Below are 13028 nucleotides of genomic sequence, written 5' to 3' on the forward strand. Positions count from 1 at the left end.
CTGAGTTTCTGTCTCTCTCTTTCTCTGTCTCTCTCTGTCTCTCTGTTTCTGTCTCTCTCTGTGTGTCTCTGTCTCTCTGTCTCTTTGTCTCTCTCTCTCTCTCTCTCTCTCTGACTCTCTCTGTCTCTTTGTCTCTGTCTCTCTCTGGGTCTCTGTGTCTCTGTCTCTCTTTCTCTTTCTGTCTCTGTCTTTCTCTCTCTCTCTCTCTCTGTGTCTCTGTCTGTCTCTGTCTGTCTCTCTCTCTGACTCTCTCTAATGCTCTCTTTGTGTCTCTGTCTCTCTCTCTGTGTCTCTGTCTCTCTCTATCTCTCTTTCTCTGTCTCTCTGAGTTTCTGTCTCTCTCTTTCTCTGTCTCTCTCTGTCTCTCTGTTTCTGTCTCTCTCTGTGTGTCTCTGTCTCTCTGTCTCTTTGTCTCTCTCTCTCTCTCTCTCTCTCTGACTCTCTCTGTCTCTTTGTCTCTGTCTCTCTCTGGGTCTCTGTGTCTCTGACTCTCTTTCTCTTTCTGTCTCTGTCTTTCTCTCTCTCTCTCTCTGTGTCTCTGTCTGTCTCTGTCTGTCTCTCTCTCTGACTCTCTCTAATGCTCTCTTTGTGTCTCTGTTTCTCTCTCTGTGTCTCTGTCTCTCTCTATCTCTCTTTCTCTGTCTCTCTGAGTTTTTGTCTCTCTCTCTCTCTCTGTCTCTCTCTGTCTCTCTGTTTCTGTCTCTCTCTGTGTGTCTCTATCTCTCTCTCCTCTCTCCTCTTTCTCTTTCCTCTCTCATCCCTTCCCAACTCCCTCTTCTTACCCCTCTCCCCCCTCCATCTCCATCATCTCCATCTCCATCCTGTTTATCTCTGTCATCTCTATCATTTCTGAGTCTGTCTCTCTCTCTCTCGCTATTTCCACCTGTACCCCTACATATTTCCTAAAATAACAATTTCATAGGCTATTTTTTTAAAAAATAAAACAACCAATACTATTTCAAACAAGATAATATCCTCTAATGAACAAAAGCCACCTACACTTTTAACCACTTCAATAAAGGCAATATATGGATAATAAAGAGATGGCTATGAAGCAAAGGCTTTAATATATTTGCTATGATCTTTGATCTGTTGCTGACAAACAGAAGCTACTTCTAAATTGATATAATATAATGTAGAAACCAGCAGACGAACCTCTGTCTGGATGTTCGTATTTCTATATAGGAGAATCTAGATTATGTACCAAATAAAAACATATGCTGATATTTATCATTGTATGTAAGATTAAATGATATATTTTGCTTAGATGTTTTATCCAGGTGAAGTACTTCTCAAAAGAGCTGTTTTGGTCTAATGGTTAAGCCACTAGGCTAAAAACCTGACCCTCCAGAGCTCCGTTTTCACTGGCAGAGGGTTGCAGGAGGGCGTCCCAGCCAAAAATGGAGATTGGGAGCCCGTTTTCATTGGCAGAGGCACTGCGGGCCAGTCCTTCGCTATTTCCAAGGCAACCCAGCAGGCCAGATCTAAGCACTCCATGGGCAGAATCCTTGAGTTTGACACCCCTGTTCTAGAGGAATCCTAAGCAGATAACTTAGCATTGGACATAGGATGGCTAGATAAACAAATCTTTTATCTAGGAAAAAAAAGTCACTTTTAAGTACTTGAATGTCCTCCGTGGAAACATAGGAGACACTCCTTTTTCTATTTATTTATTCTGTTTATTAAATTTATGTGCTGCCCGTTTGCCAACCAAGTAAAAGCAACAGCAATAAGACATGAAAATATTAACATAATAAATACTAACATTAAAATTGATTTTAAATTAACCAAGGTGGCAAGGAAGGGAGTAAAATCAGAGATGATATTCAGCAGGTTTGTACCGGTTTGGGCAAGCTGGTAGCGGTGGGTAGGCCTGTCCACATGCCCTGGCATAATGTGTTCTATTTAGCCATGTTTTCGAGGCCGGGTGCACGGACAGAAGGTGCATGCGCGCATGAATATGTGAAACCCACCACTGAGTAAGATACACATGGGGAGAAGGGGGGGAGGTGGGAGTTTTATCTCATATGTTATATCTTATAGCACTGAACTTTGAATCCAGATCTCCTTTTTCTCGTGTTTTCCATAGTTTAGCAAACGCCTTGTTTTGTGCTTCTCAATCCTGGTCCTTATGGCAGTTGATTGTTGACATAATTGGATTTCCTGCTTTGGGACTCTCTTAATTCTCACAATTTTTGGCAGGAATCCTGTGCTTTTCACCCACAGAGAAACAGCAGGTGAAAATTTTGCCGAGATGTAATGATAGTGCTGATAATCGTGATGGATTATATATCCGCCTTGGGAGTTTTCAGTCCAGAAGAGGTTGGACAGCGTAGATACAGGAAGACAACGCTTCTAGTGTGGATTTCCCTAACTTGATTCCCTTTATCTGGATATTATTATAATCAGTCCAATCCAGAATAATCAGTGATCTGAATTCATGGGAGTTGAAGGTTAAAATATCTGAAGAGATCATGTTTGGGAGTAAGATTTCATAGCAATAATTAGTATAAGTCAGGGGTCTCCAACCTTGGCAACTTTAAGCCTGGTGGACTTCAGCTCTCAGAATTCTGGGAGTTGAAGTCCTCCTGGCTTAAATTTGCCAAGGTTAGAGACCCCCTGGTATAAGCTATAGCTTCAACTCTTGTAGTTAGGTTGCCATTTGTTTAATTCTTATTGTGAAAAAACACAAACGTTTCCTAGATGAGAAATTCTGAAGTTACGGGTGTAGCTGGAGAGGCTTATTTGCCAGGTTTTGAGCAAAACAGCTCACTTCCACTCTACAATTTATTTAATTAATGTTCTTTATCCCATTAGTAGTCATCTATCTCAGCCATCTCCCATTATAAAGTAAATTGCTTTAATGAATTCTGCATTTCTCTCAAAAGTCCCAATCAGATGAGAAGTCCTGCTAATGTAATAAGTCAAGGAAGTGCTGCTTTGGAAATTCATTAAATTTTATTTCTCCTGCATTGTCTCTTGAAACACTAAAGAAAGCACTGTTCTGAACGAGGCCATTATGATTACCTATTAACTGCAGATAATCCTCAGCTGCAAAGTTCCCTGTGCGTCTGAGCTTTCAAGAAATGTTAAGATACTTTCCCCTTATCTCTAATCTTTTGTAGACAGACAATGGTCATCAGAACATCAGTGAGTATTAAAATTTGAAAAGCCTATATGTGGGTGAGCTAAACCCAGAATAATAACTTTGCACTTAGTTACTTCATCTGATCATGTTGTGGTCTGTCGGCCACTGGCCCCTCCAAAAGCTGAATCAGAGGAGGAGGAGGAGGCTTGGGAGTCAGAGTCAGCATCAAGGCAACCTGTTCTGTCCCCGTCTCCACACACACACAAACACAGCCAGCCGAGGGTTAAGAAAGCACTTGGCACGCACACAGGTTGTTATCTAAAACTTGGCAGTTATACGAGCATCAACTGCCAAGGGCTTTACTTCATCAGATAAACAGAAAATACATACAAATTGCAAATAGTCCAGTTCAAAACAAGGAACCTTTGTCAGATTTAGGCGTTGTTCAAGTGACTAGCCAGAGTTAGTTTTTGTCCGTCACAGAGTCTTAAATGGCCACCACACTCTCTTATATAGTCTCTGGGGTGTGGTCCAGTGACTCAGTTATAATCCCTGGCACGCCTCCTTAACTGCTGCAACCGTTTATCACGCCTTCGTTGGCGTGGATTCAGGAATGGCAGATCACCTCCCTCGCTCTCATCGGAGACACCTGGCTCCTGGCTAATCTCCTCTTCCTCGGCCGGCACTTGAGGCAGTGCCAGAGGGGAGGGGCCTGGAGAGGGAGGCCTGGCCGACTCCTCTTCTTCATGTTCGGAGCCTTCTTCCTCCGATGAGATAGGCTCGGAGGGCGGGGCCACAACAGCAACCTGAGAGCTCCGAGGGGGAAGAAGGAATGGAGCTGGCAGAGAGAGAGAGAGAGACAGAGGCAGAGCTTGGGATGTCCGTCCAGATGGAGAGTCAACAGTCCCCAGGTCTGGAGGTGGCTGATGAGGAAGAGTAGGAAAAGCTGGGCCCAGTGCCTGATGCGCAGATGTGCAGAAGGCAGAGGAGAGGAGAGCAGCGGAAATCCATGGGCCGATCCTTGGGAAGAAAGAGCCACCGCTACTAGCGATGCCCCATCCTAACTCTGAGGATAAAAGGCAGGGGGTGCAGATGAATAGATGTGGCAGACAACTATTCATCTTCCGGCTGGATGGATTTGTTAGCTGGCATTGAGAGAGAAACTTTTTGCCAGGGCTGCTGACACTCCTAATAAAGGAATCTTTGAGTTAACTTTAGAGGATTTGTTGTGTTGGAGAGCTGGATCAGAACAGATCAATTCTACACGCATAACAGATTCAGAAACAACATGGTCTCTTTTCCTCAGACGAGTGGACCAAAAACACAAGCTCTACACTGAAAATATCCAAGGAGATAATAAAGGAAATAAAAAAAGAGCATTGACAGACTTATGACTAACAATAACAGCCGTGGAACAGAGGAATACAGACCCAGAAATACAGGCCATCAAAATGTTCAATGATGTGAAACTTTCCAAATAATGTACCAATAATCCTCAATTTACAAGCACAACTGGGACCAGAACTTCCATTGCCAAGCGAGGTGGTGAGTCAGGCCTGGTTTTTTTTTTTTTGCCATGGTCACTAAGCAAATCAGAGAAGTTGTTAAGCAAATCATGCAGTTGTTAAATGAGTCCATTTTCTCCCATTGACTTTGGTTGTTGGAAGCCCCTGGGAAGATTGTAAATGATGATCATGTGATGCTGCAACTATTATAAATATATACCAGTGCCCGGATTTTGAACACGTGAATGAATGATCTAATGGTAAAATGGTAAACATTGGGATAAAATTTATGATGGTTGCAATGTCATGTGCTCACTATTTGTGACCTTCTCATCACGCTTCCGACAAGGAAAGTTAATAGGAGAAGCCATTCACTCGACAACCAATAGAATAGAATACAATATTCTTTATTTGCCAAATGTGATTGGACACACAAAGAATTTGTCTCTGGTGCATAAGCTCTCAGTGTATATACAAACAACAAAGTAATATAAACATAAGATACCAGTACAAGTAGGTAATAGGAAAGATGAGAAGGATAACAGTAATACAGCCCAGGGGTGAAATCCAGCAGGTTCTGACAGGTTCTGGAGAACTGGTAGCGGAAATTTTGAGCAGTTCAGAAAACCGGCAAATACCACCTCTGGCTGGCCGCAGAGTGGGGTGGGAATGCAGATTTTGCAATATCCTTACCCCAGGAGTACGCTCTCATAGAGAGGGACTCCTCCGGGTGCCGTCAGCCAAACAGTGTCGACTGGCGGCCCCTAGGGGGAGAGCCTTCTCTGTGGGGGCACCTATCTGGAATGAGCTCCCCCCGGAGATACGGAGGATCCCGGATCTGCGCTCCTTCCGCCGTGCTGTGAAGACCTTTTTATTCCATCAAGCGGGCTTGGCCTAATCTCTTCCCTTTTTAAATATGTAAATTTTAATCTGTTTTTAAATTATTGGGGTATTTTAATTTGTCTGGGCCAAATAATTTAATTTGATTTTATCGGGTTTTTAAATTTTGTGTATTTATGTATTTTATTGTTGGCTGTTCACTGCCCTGAGTCCTTCGGGAGTAGGGCGGTATACAAATCAAATAAACTAAACTAACATAAACTAAATGGGGTTTTTGCAGGATCCTTCCCCTGCCATGCCCACCAAGCCACGCCTACCAAGCCACACCACTCCCAACAAGCCACGCCCACAGAACTGGTAGTAAAAAAAAAATTGGATTTCACCACTGATACAGCCAAACTACATGGGTAAATATCCTTAGACATAAGATAGTGCTGTGGGAATTAGGTTGTCAGGTTCCGTAAAGACTGGAAAAATAAACCTCAGCACGCAAAAACAGTAACCAAGTTTGTTTATGCTGATATCGGCACTAACTGATCACCTTAATGTGTTACATTAGGAAAGGAATTGTTGGAGCTGACGCTCCATGCTCCCCATCACCTTTTTAAGCAGCATACAGCTCCACCCCAGTGCAATCACTCAATTATACCATTAACCCGTATCCTCCCTTTCCCTTCCCAATCCATCACAAGCCACTTCCGTGCTGCTCCGTCTTTCCTTAAAGTGATAAAGGTTGATAAACTGCTTCAGTGCAGGACCCTGACGTCATCTAACATGCGGCTGGGATGTCGAAGTGAGAGGCATGCCTCGGGACTGACGACCCAGGAGAGGAGGCACACAGGAAGGGTTGTCGGTGAAAGTGTGTAGCAGCGGAATGGCAATCCCCACAATCCCTGTGGCCCCAAGTAACGTCACAGGGCTGGGGCTCACATAAGTGTTCAGAAACGGATGGCATGAAGGAAAAAAACTGTCTCTGTGTCTAGTTATCTTGGAATGCAATGCTCTAAAGCAGGGATCCTCAACCCCCAGTCTGTGGATACTGCAAAATCTCCATTCCCTCCCCACTCCAGGGAAAGGTTACTGCAAAATCCCCATTTCCTCCCGATCAGCTGGGACTCGGGAGGCAGAAAATAGATGGGGGCAGGGCCAGTCAGAGGTGGTATTTACCGGTTCTCCAAACTACTCAAAATGTCCGCTACCAGTTGTCCAGAACTGGTCAGAACCTGCTAAAACCCACCTCTGGGTTGCTGTAACCATTACCAACTTCAGTCATCTGCTTAACAACTGTGGCAAAGGAAAGTCATAAAATCGAATGCAACTCACTTAACAATCTTGATTAGCAACAGAAATTCTGGTCCTAATTGCAGTCTTCAGTTGAAAACTACCTGAGGAGATTCTGGAGAGGATTGATGGCTGGTGCGAAAGAAAGAAAGAAAGAAAGAAAGAAAGAAAGAAAGAAAGAAAGAAAGAAAGAAAGAAAGAAAGAAAGAAAGAAAGAAAGAAAGAAAGAAGCAAACAAAAACAATGAGAAATATTTTACGAACCTTCAACAGAATTGCCTTCATCTTCGAAAGGGCTAAGAAGAAAGAAACACCTCAGGGGAATAAAAGTCTTTTGAAAAATTCCATTTCTGCTTTGGTTCCATCTGTCTTTACCAGCGCTGAGATGTATATGAGTCTAGCCATAGCTCTCCCCTCCCCACTTCCCATCCTGTTTTCAGTGTCCTATTTGGAGCGTCTCATTTTTTGGGGTGGGTGGGTGGGTGGGTAGAATGATGTTCCCAAGTCATAACATAATTTCCTTTCAGCAGCAGGAGACTCCCTGCTGTATATTATGCCCTTCAGCTAAAAGAAAAATTGATTCTGTCATGTATACATTTATATCTCATCTATTTTTTTAAAAGCATTTTTAACACTCTTCTTACAAGGCCTGGTCAGGAAATAATAAACCCTCTCTCTCTCTCTCTCTCTCTCTCTCTCTCTCTCCCTCCCTCCCTCCCTCCCTCTCTCTCTCTCTCTCTCTCTCTCTCTCCCTCCCTCCCTCCCTCCCTCCCTCCCTCTCTCTCTGTCTCTCTCTGTCTCTCTCTCTCTCCCTCCCTCCCTCCCTCCCTCCCTCCCTCTCTCTCTCTCTGTCTCTCTCTCTCTCTCTCTTCCTCCGTTTCCCCATTTTTTTCCATCCAGAATATAGATCATTTATGTTGGAGAATAACCAAAGATGAAACTGTAGTTAACAGCTAGGTTTTGCTTTCTCCTCTGTGAAAACATTCTCCCTTCCACATGCCTCGGTAGATGAAGGCAACATATATGACAGTTTTACCAAATAGAATAGAGTAACAGAGTTGGAAGGGACCTTGGAGGTCTTCTAGTCCAATCCAAAGGGAGATGGGAGGTTCAGAAATATGAAATATAAATAAATATAAATATCATGGATGTGTCATGATAATACCCAAAGGTCAGATGGATGTTTGATGCCATTTAGCCATCTCTTGTGCATTCCAAGATGGAATCAAATTTTGTCCCATGCAAGGAGGAGCATCCATGAAGATCATCCATGAGAATAGAATAACAGAGTTGGAAGGGACCTTGGAGGTCTTCTAGTCCAACCCCCTGCTTAGACAGAAAACCCTACACTACTTCAGATAAATGGCTATCCAGCATCTTAAAAGCTTCCAGTGTTGGAGGCAAGTTGTTCCACTGATTAATTGTTCTAACTCTCAGGAAATTTCTCCTTAGTTCTACGTTGCTTCTCTCCTTGATTGGTTTCCACCCATTGCTTCTTTTTCTACCCTCAGATGCTTTGGAGAATAGCTTGCCTCCCTCTTCTTTGTGGCAGCCCCTGAGATATCAGAACAACTACTATCATGTCTCCCCTAGTCCTTCTTTTCATTAAACTAGACATATCTAGTTCCTGCAACTGTTCTTCATATGTTTTAGCCTCCAGTCTCCTAACTATCTTTCTTGCTCTTCTCTGCACTCTTTCTAGAGTCTCCACATCTTTTTTACATTGCGGCGACCAAAACTGAATGCAGTATTCCGAGTGGTATTAACACTTCACGTGATCTTGATTCTATCCCTTTGTTTATGCAGCCTAGAACTATGTTGGCTTTTTTGGCAGCTGCTGCACACTGGCTGGCTCATATCTAAATGGTTGTCCACTAGGACTCCAAGATCCCTCTCACAGTTACTACTGTGAGTTACATAGTCACCAAGAAGTCTTCTACAAAACCTGATCCCTGATCCCACCTCACCCCACCCCTTCCTATATTGCTTTTTAAGTTTTCAAGCGTTGAAAATTTTCTTGTCTTTAAGCTTGGAATATCTCTGCTCCACACATTCTGGACTTTTATGATATTCTGATTTGATTGAGCTAGCTACCCGGATTGTAATGTTAATTGTAATTGAGTTGTGGAAATTTCAGTCAGAGGCTAAAACATATGATGAATGATTGCAGGAATTGGGTATGTCTAGCCTAGTGAAAAGAAGGAGTAGGGGTGACATGATATCAGTGTTCCAATATTTGAGGGATTGCCACAAGGAAGAGGGATCGACTTATTCTGCAAAGCACCTGAAGGCAGGAGACCGGGCAACCATTTATCTGAAATGGTATGGAGTTTCCTGCTTGAGAAGGGGGCTTGATTAGAAGACCTCCAAGACTTCCAACTCTGTTAGGGTGTTCTGTTGTGTTTTGTGGGTATGTATGCATACATATAGAAGTGTATACATCAGTGGTGAAATCCAACTTTTTTTACTACTGGGTGTGGCTTGGTGGGCGTGGTGTGGTGTGGTGTGGCTTGGAGGGCGTGGCTTGGTGGGCATGGCAGGGGAAGGATACTGCAAAATCCCCATTCCCTCCCCACTCCTGGGGGAAGGATATTGCAAAATCTCCATTCCCACCCCACTCTGGGGCCAGACAGAGGTGATATTTGCCGGTTCTCCGAACTACTCAAAATTTCTGCTACCGGTTCTCCAGAACTGGTCAGAACCTGTTGAAACCCACCTCTGGTATGAACAATGGTATCAAGTAGGAATACGTGCTACACTAACGGTCCCTAACCTTTCCAGTTTTGTGGCCCAGCTACAGTGGCGGCAGGATGGTGGGAGAAAGGATAAGTCTGCACTAGCAGTGGGTGAGTGCACTTGTGCATGCAACCACCTCTTGCACAAATGGACCTTCTCACACAAGTACAGACTGTTCATGCAACTGCTTGTGTGACTCAGTTCCGATTGGGTTGCACAACCAGCTTGAGATCAAGGCTTTACAACTGGGGTCACCCATAAGTAATTTCTGTAATTGTAAAGGTAATTCTCGAGAGGATATAATTTTTCTAGTGTTTCATCATTTCTTCTTTATGTCCTGTTAAAAAAGTTCATCTGAATGAAAGATTTAGTTCAGTTGTAGTGTGACTGCTCACTTTGAAGGGCCATGTAGAGGTTCTCAGATTCTATGTTTTTTTTTTTTTAAAAGGGTTTTACTGAACTTTTAGTAAACACAGTCAAATACGAACACAAGCCAATCTAAAAGGAAAAAGAAAAGAAAAATGCAGAAAATGCAGAGAAAAGAAAAGAAAAAGTAGAAAAAAATAAATAAAAAAGAAACAAAGACAAAAATAAAGAACTGACTTCCAACCTTCAGCCTATCAAGCATAAACTAATATAATAACTTTTCACCCTCTTTTAAAATTACAACTTCTTAGACGCTATGTTTTCATAGGCTCCATCTAACTGTGCCGGCCCTGCCGGCTGCATTCGTATCTGCAAGACAAATCACCTAATCTTAAGTGGAAAAAAATGTGATGTGCTAAAAGGATTAATTTACAGTTCTGATCAGAATCACACGAATCCATATTCTGCTCACATATAGTTATTGCTAATACTTTAAAAAAAAAAAACCTGAAAGACATCCCTTTCAGAGATTTGTTACCACCTGGCTAGGTTCTCGCACCATTTTGGACTAAGCTGGGGGTTTTTTTTATTAAAAGTTTTTTATTTTTATTTCTCATAAACATACTTAAATGTACAGTCTCTTATCCATTTCGAAACATACATATTATCTTTTGATCTTCATATTAGTTCATCCTAAAAAATTAGGATATATTTGGGGTTGCTCTTCTACCATTCCCTCTCCCTTATTTTACAGCAACCTTTCCTCTCCTTCTTCCCTTCCCTTCCTTCTTCTACTACCTCTTTCTACTTTCTTCTTTCCTCCTCTCCTTCCCCTTCTTTCCTTCCCCTTCCCTTCCCCTATCCTCCCCTCTTCCTCCCTTTCTAGCCCTCTCTCCTACACTTATTTCCCCTCCCTTTCTTCCTCTCCTTTCCCCTCTCTTCTATCCTTCTCTCGGACTAAGTTGGTTTGATAGTTCACCATTCAATCTGCTGTGAAAACTCAGGTTCCAAGCACACTGTCAAGCTAAACCAGGATACAATTTATGAAGACAGGAATTGTTCATCTGGGTTTAGAATTTGGTCTGATGTATGAACCTAACTCTATGAAGCTTGACTATTAGTTATAACAGTCAAAGGCTCAGCTGAGCTACTGCATCTGATGTCCATCTGTAAGACTGCTTTGTTAATATTTCTTCTGGAACTCAGGTTCGAGCAACAATGTTGCTGAAATATATATATATATAAAACCTGAACAACAACAACAACAACAAAAAACCACTTTTCAAAATTAATTTATTGCAATTCCCCAGGGGCAGGAACCACATGTCACACGTAACCAAATTAGAAGTCCATAGGTTATAAGATCACAGAGCCCCTGGAGAAATATTTAGCTGTATGTTTACTTAATATCTAACACCATGTGAAGTTTATTTATTAATATGCCTGCAGGTTTCTTTCTAATCCCACTGCTCAGAAATGCTCTCACATGTATAAAGGAAAGCTAGACGGGGATAAGATGCCCTGGTAGAGGTTTGAGTGGAATAATATCTATTTTCTCTCTCTTTTCTCTCTCTTTCTCTCTCTTTCTCTCTCTCATTTTCTCTCCTTCCATCCTCCAGAATACAATTGGAAATTTAACTGTGTGCAAAGCTTCAAGTGATGGCTTATATTACCCAAAAAATATAAGCATGGACATCCCCAGGTGGAGACATGAAGACTAAGCCATAAAACATGCACTGTGGCCTTATGATCCTGTAATGGTATGTCCGAATGGCCTTGGGAGATAGAAGGAAGAGCCTCAGACAGGGGAACGGTGGGATATGAGCAGGAATGAGGGCATGCCCACCCATGATCTCCGCTACTGGTTCACCTGAACCAGTACGAACCGGCTGAATACCACCTCTGTGGGGGATGTGTGGCATGGCATCATTGCACACTTGTTGTCATTCTTCGTGGTTCACTGTGGATGCTGCTAAATGTAAGTGATGGCTCATCGGAGAGCTAGGACCAATTCAGAAGACACAGCAAAACTCCAAGAAATCAAGCTACATGTTCACAACCTGGGTTAAAGTGGCTTGTTCGCAGCCGCGATTGTCAGAACCTTTTTAAAAGCATTTTTTACTACCTATTGGCCCGAACAGGTAGTAAAAAAATGCTTTAAAAAAGTTAAAAAAAAGGTTCAGATAATCGCGCAGCACAGCTGTGATTGTCGGAACCTTTTTTAAAGCATTTTTTTTACTCCCTATTCGCCAGAACCGGTAGTAAAAAAATCTTTTAAAAAAGAGGAAAAAAAGGTTCCGAGGATCGTGCAGCACAGCCACCTGATCGTTGGAACCTTTTTTTCTTTTTTAAAGCATTTTTTTACTACCAGTTCGCCTGAACCGGTAATTTTTATCACTACTGGTTCGCCCGAACCAGAGAGAACCAGTAGCATTTCACCCCTGCGGTAGAGCTTGGATCACTTAGACCAGACTTGGGTCTAGTAGAGTTCTATGTGATAATATCAATTAGAATTGGGCATATCATATTCTCTATGAGCCTTTCCACATTTCTATTGGAAAATGTGTTAACTAATCCAGAACAGGCCACTTTCTTGCTTTTCAGAGCCTGGAATGAGACAGCTCTTTCTGGTATGGATTCTGCTTCGGTTTGTTGGTCCAATTCGACTTATCACTAGGCAGCATCTCTTGATTTAGGTGGAAAGCAGATATGGAATGTAATCTCTTCTGCATATTAATGATATCACCCTCCAAATCTCTGGATGAGGATTTTCAATAGCTTCATCTAGATGAGGGGTGTCAAACTTGATCCCATTGCAGGTCATATCAGGATTTTGTTTGCCCTTGGGGGGGCCGGGGGGGCATGGCCTGATCATCACAGCCAACTGGGTGCACATGGCCAGAGTGGGCATCTCCGTTTGACATGTCTGATCTAAATAATAAAAAGGAGAACAAAGAGAACCTGTAGGATGCCCATACAATAAATATTATGGTGCCAACCAGAAATGTCCCACCACTTGTTTCTTATGATGGTCCTGTAGATAGGAACTGAATCATTGTGACATAGTACCTTCAATACCTCATCCATAAGCTACTCCGATATTATCCGATGGCCAACGGTGTCAAAACCTATTGAGAAATCTCAGAGAATCAATGCAATACTCAACTTTTGTGTAAATGTCAACAATCAGGGTAACCTAAGCTGTACCATGTC

Source organism: Pituophis catenifer, unplaced genomic scaffold (assembly GCF_029215685.1).
Source record: "Pituophis catenifer annectens isolate HBS135680 unplaced genomic scaffold, rPitCat1.0.hap2 SCAF_7, whole genome shotgun sequence".
Taxonomy (NCBI): Eukaryota; Metazoa; Chordata; class Lepidosauria; order Squamata; family Colubridae; genus Pituophis; species Pituophis catenifer.